The following is a 13,011-nucleotide window of genomic DNA, read 5'->3' on the forward strand; positions in this document are numbered from 1 at the left end:
GCTCCTCTATTACTTGCAGAAGGAAGTTGTCTTCTACACAGTCGAGGAACTTCCTGGATTGCTTGTGCCGGGCCGTACCGTCCTTCCAACAGATGTCAGGGTGGTTGAAGTCCCCCATGAGAACAAGGGCCTGTGAGTGTGAGGCTTTTCCTATCTGTCTATGGAGTGCTTCATCCGCAGGTTCTCCTTGATCAGGTGGTCTGTAACAGATCCCCACGGTAACATCTCCCATAGCTATTTTCCCTTTAACCCTGACCCACAAATTCTCTGTGGACTGCTCACCTGTCCCCAGACAGAGTTCCATACTCTCCAGCCTATCCTAACATAAAAGGCAACTCCCCCTCCCCACCTGCCAGGCCTGTCTTTCCTAAAGAGCGTGTAACCTTCCATTCCAACACTCCAGTCATAGGAGCCATCCCACCATGTTTCTGTAATGCCTATTATATCATACCCCCGTAGACGTGCACACATCTCTAATTCCTCTTGTTTGTTCCCCATGCTATGGGTGTTTGTATAGAGTCATCTGAGCCGAGCTCCAAATGAAGCCAGCTCATTGGCTGGAGCGGCTGGGATATCTCTACATTGCTCTGAGCATTTATTATAGGTGCTGGCAACTGACTGGGTGTGTTGGGATGGAACGATGCCCCCCTCCCCCAACACATCTAGTTTAAAGCCTCCTTGACCAGTCTGGCAAGCCTCCTACCAAAACTGCTCTTTCCCTTCTTTATCAGACCAGCTCCACCAGCCCCCACTAGACCTGGCCTACAAACTTGGGTCCCGTGTTCAAGACACCCAAACCCCTGACTATGACACCACCCTTTTAACCATTTGTTAACCTGGCTAATCCTCCTAGCTTTTTTTAGGTCCTCCCCTGTATCCTGGAGAATTGATGAAAAGATAATCTGAGCTCCAGAGCCCCTAACCACCTCCCCCAGGGCTCTGTAGTCCTTCTTTATGTTCCCCAGGCTACTACTATCCATATCCCTAGCACCCACATGTATCACCAGGAGTGGGTAATAGTCCCTGGGACTTACTAGAGCAGGCAGCCTCTCTGCCACATCCCTGATCCATGCCCCCAGTAGGCAACACAACTCCCTTGAGACAGGGTCTGGCTGGCAGACGAGTGCTTCTGTCCCTTTCAGTCTAGAGTTCCCTACTACTACAACCCGCTGCTTTTTCCTAGCAGCACCGGTGGAGATCTTCTTTACCAGTGCATCAGTCGGCTGCTTCTGGCTCGAGTGCGTTTCCTCATTAGCCCCGTGCAGGACAGCTAAGCTGTTCTGCGTGGGGACAACAGATTTAGGAGGAAGCTCCTCGCTTTTGGTGGTCCTTTGCCTTCTTTTTTTGTTGTTTTTTTTTTTTTTGTCACTAATTCCCAGCTTCCCAGGTTAACGGCCTCCTTCTTTCCTTCATGAGGTAGAGGTGAAGCTCGAGGCCCCTGCACAGTTTGGGCCAGGAGCAAGCATTCCTACTTCCTCTCAGCTTCCCTGACATCTTGCAGTCTATTGACAGCGTCCCGCAGCTCAGCCCCTGCTGCAGGAGGACCTCCACCAGGGAGCACCGAGTGCAGCCCTGCCCATTGTGCACCCTCCCCTCACCAGACCGGTGCAGGCACTCCCTACACCCCGAGCTCTGCACTGCAGCCTCCCCTCTCACCGGCTCTGCCTGGGTGCCTACGCTGGCACCGCCGGGGCAGCCAGAGCAGAGCTCCCGGACCGGGCCCTGCTCACAGGACGAGTGCTCACCATCCCGCCCGCCTGCCCGCGCCAACTCCCTCACCGCCTCCCTGGGGCAGGTTTTTACCCCGTCAGGGCTGGTGCCGCTGCTCCTGGCTCCGCCCCCTGTGAGTCAGCTGCTGGCCTCAGCTGAGCTGCCGGCTCCCGGGCAGGTCCTGTCGAGGACTTGAGGCTCCCTCGGTGGCTCTCGCTCTCTGAGTTGAGGCTCCTGGACGCTGATCTCCCCCCCGCTCCGGTGTTCAAGGCGTCCTCTCTCGAGCTGCTCACCTCAGCAATTGACTATTAGATTGAAGGATTTTCCGTAAGGCTTTGTTGACCTCAGGCTGGGTGTAGCATATCTTCCCCCTGCTCCCTCAGGGGGGGAGCAACATCAGGCAACATAGGAAATTGAAGAGGAAAAAAATTAATAATCCTTCCACTCTTAGAGGTATCCTCATTCCCCTTCCAGCCTCTGCAGCACATTACCTTGCGTGACTCATACAGAACAGAGACAAGCAGCATTTTTGAGCTAATTTCTTTAAAATTTGAGCACGCTTTGGTCTCTGCCATTGGCAGGATCCAATCTGCCTCCCATAATGGACTGATGGATTTTGGAACAAATGTGTATATATTAGAGAATTTTAAAAGCAATAAAACAGCACAGCAGGATTCAGCCTCTATTGTCCAGGAGCCATAAGTAAAGGTAATCCACAGCTGGGTGCCAGAAAATAGAGAAAAACAGAAACAAAAATCTCCCCTATTAACACTAGATTTCACATAGTGCGGTAGCTTTGTTAAGCTCAGCGCTATCATGCTGATGTGCCTTGGCTGTGAGAGTACGTGATGTGGTTGTCATCTGTCAACAGTGCCTGTTCCCTCTTAGTATGAGCATCATGGTGTGAAGTCCTTTTGACAGACCAGCCCTGGGGATGTCAAAGTTTAGCATCTGAAGTTTAGCATCTTCAGGCACCAGGCTAAAGATGCTAAACTTGACTATGCTGATCCTAGGTCAGTGAATTCTTGAGTGGGAACAGTCTAAGCTTTCATGAGAAATATTTGAGCCATGCTGGGTTGTGACACTGCTTGAGCAGGTGATGCCCTTAGTCCCAGTCCTTTCTCCATAATTTTTCTTTTATTTTTTTGTGATTGGGGTGCAGCTGGCAAGACAGCTCATCCCTATGCCTCCTGGCTTACTTCCTTCACTTCTCATTGATCAGAGGCTACTTCAAGAGTTGCTCATTAACCCTCAAATTAAAAAATCCTGTTGGAACACAATTTTTGCTTGATACAGAAGGCATCACAGTCCTCACTGGGAAGCTGCATCAGAAAAGCTCTTCTGGCAGGTGAAAGCATGACCAGAATGGTGCGTTTAGATTACTGTAGCACAGAGTCCCTCAGCATACCAAGGATGTGAGCACCAGTGATTAGCAGAGAAACCGGGCTTGAGGGCTTGTTTTGATTTTTGCTTCAGCCTTCCAATCTAGTACAGTTAATGCGCACCAGGAAGCAGAGCAAGAAGACACTTTGTTCTTGTATCTTGCAAAGTCAATCAGTTGCATAATATGAATCACAGAGGCAGCACGAACGTGATCAAGTGCAGAGAAGGGACACATCAAACGCTTTATTGTGGCTATGGGGAAGCCAGGCTTCACTCTACCCAACTTATCTTTTCCAAACTGCCTTTGAGCCTGTTTTGCTTCAGCTGCCTGTCACTCAGATTGCAAGGTAGCTTCCCTCAAGTCCTTGTCTATTACAATAAGAATCCCCAAAAGCCTCCAAAACAATTCAGAGCCACTTCCTCTGCATTAGCCTCACAGCAGGACAGGGATTGCTCAGGATCTGTGCAGCGCTCTGTGCTGAGCAGAGTGTGGCTAGAGCATGTTTGAGAGACAGGTGAGAGACAGCAGCAGGGCAGGTTGTCACCCTGCTCCTTTGATTCAAATGGCTGATCTCTGAGAGGGAAATAGCTTTTGTTCTTGACAAAAGGCTTACATTCAGAGATCCTTCAGCTTCCGGGAGGTCTCTAGGCAGCTAGTCTGGTGTGATGCAAGTAGGTTTCTTTCTATGCCCCCCCCATGCTCCTGAAGCTGGGTCAGTGGGCAGCAAGCAGTACCTATCACACCATCCAAAGAGGTGAACACCTGTGACCCAGGTATCATGGTAGCCTGAGCTCTTGGCTGTTTCCTTTCATCAATGAGTGCTTATAAGTTTTACAAATCCATAGTGCTTATTCAAAGGTTGAGCTGCAGGTGTACTATAGGCCACATCACAAGGGGCAGACTCCACACAGGGCAGAAATTGCAGCACCCTGAGGGTGAGACTGAAAAAAAGCCATATGTGGTTTTGGCAGCATCTGTCTCTGACAAGGAAGAAATGCTTCACTGAAGCTTGATGCTGACTTAGAAAATAACAGATGCCCAGTCTGTTCTCTCACAATGCAATTTTTGATGTGGTGGTTTACCAGATGCTTTCCACCTCTACTGGCAGCTAAGCCCCTCATATGGTAGCTGAAGGAAGCAAGGTTACACAGTGGATAGCAGTGAGGTATGTTGAAAGAAGAGGGGGCAAAAGGAAACTGCTCCAATATGAAGGCTTCCAGGCATCTACCACTGTCTTGGGCAATTTTCTTCTTTGCCTAGCAGCAAGAGCATTTGCTGTTGAAAACACGTCTGAAAACTGTGGGAGGATATAATGACTGTGAGGGGCTTCTGGGCTTTCTTTATCCACTCTGTAAATTCATCTCTTATCCTTGTTATATCAGCACTATTTTTAGCTGCTTTTACTCAGAACAGAAGTGATTCTCCATTAGGAATCTCAAGTACAAGATAACAATAAAGACAGGGATGTTGCCAAGCAGAAGGGTCATGCTGAAGGGCTGATTTGAGCACTGAAAAGGTAGCGGAAAGAAATTTGTGCTGCCAGTAGCTATCGTAAATGTGTTAATGTAAAGCTGGGGGATTGCTGGGGAAGGACTACTGGGACACTTACACATTTGCCTTCACTCTCTGAAGAGGGAGTTTAAATAAACCTGCCTCAGTGCTTTTACACTGCGTTCTTGGGATTATGCAGTAAATTATTCTGCGTGCATTTTGTCCTGTTCATGGAGTACGCTTTTGCTATTTATCGATATTTAAGGAAAGGGATTGTTTTAAAGGTGGAAAGCTTGTGAGAAAGAGAAGTCTGTGTAGAGGAGTCAGGATAAAACATGTATTTTCTTACTAGATTAAAAAATGCCACAGATTCATGATTTTTGTTTGCTGTCTTCATGCTGCACTCATTGTTTTAATATAAGAAAATACAGTAATTCTAAAATTGATCTGCTGTAGAATAAACCATTTCCAGGGTGAGTAGCCATTTACAAAATTTTCTCATTTATCTTTGTTTTTCTGCAGTGATAGATACACTTCATTTGCATGCTTGAATTCAGCAGGTTTGAAAATGACAGTATGGACAGCGCTGGGACATTATCTGTTTCCAGAACTGTAATTTCTACAGAAAAAAAAATTCTTCCATTGACAACTAAAAAGGTACTTTTCCCAACTTTTCACTCCAAAATCAATTTTGAGTGTGCCTGCACAGCTTCCCTAGATGTCCTACCTCACAGTCCCAAAGCACTGGGGCACTGGTTTCAGCTCTCAGTGACTTCCCTTGCAGGGCAGCAAGGCCACTCAGCACATACACAAGCTCCCTCCAGAGACAGCTGAGTGTCCCTGTAGACCCTTGGCTGCTGAATAGCGTTCCCAATGATTGTCTTTTCCAGATGCCATGGGTCGTATACTCCTCCCTCCCATGGCTCATCTCTGAGGCCTCTCCTCACATAGCTTCTGCCTCCTCTGTACATGACTGACCACTCTTTTCTTCCTTTCCATCTTTCATGACCCCAGCCTTTCCTATTCCTGTCCACCATAGATTCATCCTATTTCCCAGCCTGGCATTTCCTCCACAGGCACCCCAAGGCACTGGTGGTCATGGGGCAAGAGAGAAATACAGCTGGGGTCTGCAGGAAGCAAAGAGGTAGGACATGTCTCACAGAGCATAGGTGAATACAGAGTGCAGCATGGTCATGGCATGAATCTACCTTGCTGTACAAGCAATGCCCAGGGAGGATTTGCTAGCTGACAGAATATTGAGCATGTTTATTTGGGGCATCTAGTGCTCTGTGTAACAAACCAGTGTGTGCACCTGGCAATCTTTTCCAGGTGGGGCAAGCCCATGAAATCAGGCTGAGTGGCAATCTAATGTGGGGGTTTTGTGGGTGAAGTTTAGCAGGACTAACTGGGATTGCAGCATGATTTCGCAAAATGGGGAAACACAGTTTGTCAGTACTAGGCGCACCAGAGGCTTGAAATTTCCTATGGTGCACAAGTAAGATAAATAGTCTGTACTTATGGAATATAAAGCACTTTGTACATGATGGCAGTCAGTTTATACCATGATAATGCTGAACAATACAACTCCTTTCAGAGCCATGCTTGGGTTTAGAGGTAGCTTGTCTCTCCATTGATCAGAAACAGTATCCTGGGTGTGAAAACACTTGACCTGAGAAAGTCCAGGTCCAATAATGTACCTTTGTGGCTCCATCTCTGAGATTATCTAAAGCAGAATCTCCTTTGATTTTTGCACTGTATCATTGGGACTGCAAATCCTCTGTGGATGACAGTTCAAGGATTGTTACAATAGGTGTTGGGCAGATTCCTGTGTGATCCAAGTGATCCTGTGTTAGATGAGCCAGTTGTGGATCATAACTGGAGGCTTGATTCAGAACAGAAGCCCATATTTTTTTCTTCTGTGTTTAAACTTATTTCTAGCTAGAACACCAAAGCACAAATGTGCTTTGGGATAACAGCTTGCAGGAGTCCCACCTGCTGAGCTGGTAATTGCAGTCTTTATCATCCAGCCTTCATCCAGAGTACCAGAAAGACAGGCACACACAGTTTCAGAAAAGACAGTAAGATCTCAGCCACGTGCATCCTGCTGAGAAGTTCAAAAGGATGAAATGTAACAACATGGAGCATTTATTTCTTTTTTGGAAAAAAGGAGAAATTTCTAAATGATAAAGCACTAAATGTTGTCACTCTCAGCATGATGCTGTGAGCATCAGCTGCAGGGCACAGCCATGGACCATGTGCCATAGATTTTACTCACAGCTCTTTCTGCCTTTTTTTTTTTTCCCTCTGTGGCACAGTGAAGCTCAGTTCCGCTTGATTTTCAGCATTGCAGCAACATAACTTTCAAACAGCAAGAGATCTTGCAAAACCAGAGCTCACCAAGCAGTGATTGTTTTCCAGTAGTCTTTGCATGTCTATCATATACTGTATGAATTCCAATGAAATCAGCTTCTGCAGCAAGTGACTTTTTCCCAGTGTAGCAATTCCACATTTTTGCTACATTGGATGTTTGCCACTTGCAGTTTCTTTGTGTCCAATTCACCCCGACGCAGATTGAGGAACTTCAGGCTAGGATCAACTGCTTTCAGTGCAGTCTCATTTTGTTGCTTCCTTTCCGTGATTTCTAAACTACCTGTGCATCAGGGCTGACTAAGCTGTTGAATACTTGGCATCTTTTAGAATTGCCCCCCAGGCTGGGGCCATATCAAGAGCATTTACTTCTACCTCAAATCAACTCAGCCATTGTATGCATCAGGCTATTATCACAGCTTTTGAAAGAATGCTGTTTCTCTGCTGCAGGTCCTTGTGCTTGCTTTTGTGTTTCTTTAGCCTGAAATCATGAGGCTCTGCAACCCCAGACTTGTCAAACTTCACTTTTAAATAACTAGCATACTCTTGAGACACCATTGACAGATGCTTGCTGCTTCCTAGCTGTCTTTTGTAAGTAGGCTTAGAGAATTAAACAACTAAACTGTGACCAGAGCAATAAGCAATGTGCTTTGGATGCTGAGCCATGACCCCACTGAGAAAATGTCCCATGGGCTTTGCACTTCTGAATAAAGCTCTAGCCTCAGTTCTCTGGCATGGGCTTTTGTGGTATGGCAGCTCTAATCCTGCTCAGCTGCCACTGGAAAGATAAGAGGAAAGGAAGAAAGAAAGGTCCATCTAAGGTTAAGACAGTAGATCCCACTAGCAATAAAAGATTTAGCCTTGTAGCCTGTACTTCACATCCTCTAGTAATTGTCTGGCAGATGATAGCTCAATCACATTAAAAAGTTGGGCTTTTAAAAGCTGTAGAAAAAAGAGTCACTGCACAGCTGGGTTGCTAAGGTGCAGTAGTTCTGCTGTACACTGTACATAAAGGCGTCTTCACTTCTGACGCATCAACTCTCTTCCTGCCTCCTCTCACTCCTCCTCCTCCTCCTCTCCTGTACCTTAGGGCACATTCAGGTGAAGCAGTCAGCCCACAAATGAGAGGTTCTCAGGCAAGGTGTGTGAGACCCTGCCTTTAAAATAACATGGTGATGGGCCCACAGGGCTCAATCTGAGCTGTCCCTCCATCACCCATCACAGCTCCTGTCTCAACAGGGGATTTCCCAGTAAGCTTCAAATAGCAAGTGCAAAGAACATGAAGGAGCACAGAACTGTGTCTTTAAATCAACAGCAACTATATTCATATTACACTATATCAGTGTATATCAGTCAAAATATGGAGTGGAAATGCTTAGACTGGACTGCTGTCAAGGGTGAAATTGCTCACTGTGAGCAGTCCATGACGTGTGTCTCACCAGAGCCACCTTTGCTCAGTGGGAGCAGTGCCTGGCTCTTGGGTGCTGTGCTTTAGCCAGGGTGTGTGAGCTGAGGAGGGGCTGGCAGCACGCAGACAGGACAGAACCAGCTGCTTCACAGCCCCAGGCACGTTCACCGGACAGAAGCAATGGCAGCGTTGGCGTCTGGCACTGTGAGACATCCACAGGAGCTGCAGGCAGAGCTGGGGCACAGCACAAGGGTCTGCTCAGTGTCCCTTACAAAAGACCAGCAAGCATGTCCCTGCCTGAGGGCTATGCAGCCGTGGGGGTGATCTACACAGTTTTATATCACCCAAGTGCAACTGCCTTGCACTAAGATTTTTGAAGGAACAGGCTAAAGATCTCTCAGGACAAAGAGTGGTTCTTTTTAATACATTTTACAATAAAAGGAGACTGGAAGCAAGCCATGCTCTGAGAGGGGGTGAGCTGTATAGTCACAGAGCAATTAACCTTTTGATCAGTGCAGAAGCACTATTAGTATGGATGATAGCAGGCTCATTTGAAAAGGTGGTGATATAATTTGTACCAGCTGATGTGATTTAATGGAAAAATAGACCTTTTCTAATGAGCTTAATAGTGCTTTTATGAGGGATTTATGGTGGTGAAATAGATTTATAAATGAATATGACTTGCTATCAATATTTGGCTTAAATGTCATAAAATCCATATTAAATGGACTAAAAGTGGCTGAAACATTTCAAAGTGGTTTTAGTGGACAGGCCTGTGTTGGCTTGATTTGTGGTTCAGTGTTATGTGAAACTTTCTCAGTGATTAAGAGGAAATGTTTAAGGGCTGTTAATCAAGATGGATGATGAGACAGAGATTTTGAAGATTGGAAGGCAAATTATTCAAATTATATAGCTTCTTCTGTTGCCTGATGCCGACAAACGACAACAATGGCCAGACAAAAAACAAACACAAAACCAAGCACTTCTTTCATTTGCAAACCCAAACCAGAAGAAAATTAAAAAATCCATTTGGGCTGAACAAATTTCTTCCTTCCAGAAATATTTTCTTCTGGGTAGTAACAGCAAAAGCAGGCAGCCCAAAAGCTGAGGATTGAAGCAAAGAAAAACCCAACCAGCCCCCTCACCCCCCCACCCCCCAAATTATTAGGAACTTCCAAGCACTTAGAAATTACAACAATCCACTGATGTTACAGGTGCATCTATAAGTAGAAAAAAGCTGAGAGCATGGGTAAATTGTATAAGGTGTATGTTTGGTTGTATGAATTTTATGAAGTTGGAGCTAAGGAACATGCTGAATGAATTCGCTAACGTTTACAGAGCATCACGTCAGAGAGGAGCAGGCTCAGAAAAAAAACTCCAGCAACATGCAAAGCTGCTTTGCCTTTCATCTTTACCTCATCCAAGAGAAGCAGAAAGGTGACTGGGTCAGCCTGGAGGTGCATCCACTTGAGAAGGTTTCTGTGTGATCTGCAAATTAGCGGCGACATAGCATGGTGAATTATGCCTCTGGTCAGGGCTAGTTTGGGAAGAGATTCCCCCTCCTCAAAGCATGCCTCTGGGGGCTGGTTGCAGGGGCCATGGCTGCGGTCAAGCATGAAGTCAGGCAGTGCATTGCAGAGATATGGGAAAGAACGTTTTCCTCAGGCTGTGCTGTGGGACAGTATTTCTGGGAATCGAGCACTGGCTGGGGGACTCTATGGGGACAAGTGTGTCCTCTCCATGTGTCTTTTAGAGAGGTCAGGCCATGGCCCTGAGGTTGGAAACGTGGCTGCATGCAGAGTCAGGCACAAGCATGCACTGAGCTGATTCATCCAAACTCAGGCCAAAATGGTCCTTCCTGCTACCAACTCTTTAGCTGTAAGTCAATCAAAGCACACAGGTACGTGGATAAGATACAGCCTTCATGACCAGAAGGAAATCTTACCCACTATAATGGGTGTACCAGAGAAGAAGTTAATGGTTACTCGGGGGTTTCACTGTAAAAGATTTTGTGCAAAGAGTGCTAGGAGATCAGGTACGAGAGAAACAAATCAGGAGTTCAGCACAGCTCCAGGCCCCCTCCCCAGAGCAGGGCTTGGTGCTGGGGTAGCTCACAGGGGTTTAAGTGTCACCAGGGCTTCTGGGGCCCTGGGGACCAGTGCCACCCTGGTTAGCACTTCTCAGGGGTGTGGAAGCTGCTCTGGTTCCTCAGCAATGCTGTCTTGCAGAGCAGATCAGAGGTCAGACACGTATTGGGGTGGGGATGCCCATGGAAAAGATGGACAGTGCTCTGCCCAGCATCCTGCTGTGCACCCAGGCAATTTGCTAGCCCAATCCCAAGATGCCTGGCATGAAGAAGAGGAAGGGTGGGACACTGTTAGCCTCTGCAAGGCACATGAGGGAAGGCAGCAGTGACAGGAGAGGCTCTGGCTCAGCAGCACGTCCTCACAGCTCCCATGTCATGCCCTTCCCCTTTTCAATGACGCAAAGCAGCCATCTTCCTTGTGCACTCATGCATCCCACAGCACGCTGCTCTGAGATGGGAAGGGACTGAGATGGGAGAGCCCCGTGTTGTCAGGAGGGCAACAGCCTGGAGTAGCTTGGCTCTGGGCAACGACCGCTGAAGCAGCGTTCCCGTGCTCCCTTCCTCCTCCCACGGCCTGCTGCTTGGCTGCAGCAGAGCCGAGGGACACATCCCACATGCGCTTGTGTATGGGGGTGAGCCGGTGTGCATGACGTCTTTCCCCAGCAGTGATGGTGGGAGGGAAAGCTCCCTTCACTTCATAGCCTTGTCTCTAGCTGCCTAGGGAGGCAGGGTGGGCGATGCAGCAGGGATGAGTGCGTGAGGGATGAGGGATGCCACAGTGCGTACTGCAAATGTTTGCTATCCTTTATCTCCTGTGAGCCTCCAAAGCACCACATGGCCAAGAGATGCATTTGGCCAGGGAGCCCCAGCCCTAGCCTTACACCTCCAGCCCGTCATCACCGAGTTCTCCATGCTGCAGATGAAGTGAGCCAGAGGTTGCGTGGTAGGCGTAATAAGCGGCGTGAGCTGCTGCTTCTCTAACTGGCAGGGAGGAGGAGACTGGTGTTGAGCACAGCACAGTCTGTGCCCTGTGAAAAGAGGCTGACTACCAGGGGTGAGAGATGGAAAGGTGTACTTTTGATTGGGGACCAGCTGGAGCAGCTAAGAGGGTATTAAACTGCAACAGCTGGGAAACACAGCTTAGAGGAGAAACAGTATGCAAACCCAAACTCCTCTCATGGGGGCCTGACTGAACCAGTCTGTATTAATGAACTGGAAAAAGGGAAATTTCAGCTGCAGCAGTTGTAGGAGTCTGCATACCCTAGTCCAGAGAGGATGGACTTAGTTGCAAAGCTCTCTGGGCTGGCTCTTGTGGTGGCAGTGTTAGAAATTTCTTAGTACAGCCTGCTCACACAGAAGTCAGGGAATGCAGAAGGTGGCTTGATGTTGGCAGCACCAGACAGTATTTGGATGTGATTAGAGCCATGCAGCAAACATGCTTACAATCCACAGAGTGACATTCCAAAATCTGATTACATGCCAGTTCACAGAGAAACTGCAGGATTTGTGTTCTGCACAGAGGTTCCCCGCCCTAGCAAGCAGCCTTTGGGACCCTCCTGAGCCGGGAGGTCAGGCTCTGGCTGCCAAGGTTAGGGTCAGGGTTAGAGCTTACAGACACCTTGGCCATTTCAGCCAGCTGAGCTCTTGAATTGCTTGAATAAATATGCTGCATGCATGGCACCTTGGGATTAACATGCATGAAACACATTTCACGTGTCTGAGAGTAAAATTAAATGTTAATTAGTTTTTTTCATGTAGGCCATACTCTGCCCTTTGGCTTCTCTCCTTCCCAAACAGAAGATATAAGAGCTTTGGCACTAAATCTGCCAGTGCTCAATTGCTACCTACAGATCTACACAGGTGCTGCCAGCTAAGCAACGCTAAAAACAAAAGGGGATTCACTTAGTTAAAGTTTTACACTGCCCTGAGCTGGAGCTGCTCTTCAGTCCAGACAGTGCAGAACCTGCAGGTATGTTGCTTCAGGTTTGGAAACAGGTTAGTTACATTCGTACAAAAGCATTTTTGGTTAATTCAGCAGTTAATAATCTGAGAGGATGCAGTGTGCCAAGGCAGGTAAACTAGCCTGGGGTTTGGGCTGTCTGTGCTGCTGGCTGTAGGCTCTAGAGACACAGGAGGGAAAATCTCACCCTGCAACTTCTGCAGGTCATGGGCAAAGTATTTAGGGGTTTCTGGTGGAGGGTGTGCAGCAGTGGTGGCGTGGGTAGATAGCCTGCTCCAGAAATGAACCTTCTTTATTTCGCAGCAGAAGTAAGTCTTCAAGTGTGGCACGCCAGTCTGCCCAGAGCTTTTCCCTCTTCCATAATGATGGTACAGGCTGTGCTGAGCTGCAGCTCAATAGATATCAGCCAGCTCCCTCCAGAGAGACAACTGCTTTCTGCACCCTCCAAGGGCTGAGCACAAGTAATGTAGCTAGGCTCATTCTGCTCTCCCTTGTGAGTACAGGCATTGTAGTCACCACCAAACATCCCCACAGCCAGGGATTTCATCCTTTAGCACACAGCAGCCTCAACACTGCTGCAAATTCCTCTCTGGGCAGGCACAGTT

This window comes from Pezoporus flaviventris, unplaced genomic scaffold (genome assembly GCF_033815535.1).
Source record: "Pezoporus flaviventris isolate CSIRO_AGI_PZ_B2104156 unplaced genomic scaffold, CSIRO_AGI_Pfla_v1 ptg000013l, whole genome shotgun sequence".
In the NCBI taxonomy this organism is placed as follows: Eukaryota; Metazoa; Chordata; class Aves; order Psittaciformes; family Psittacidae; genus Pezoporus; species Pezoporus flaviventris.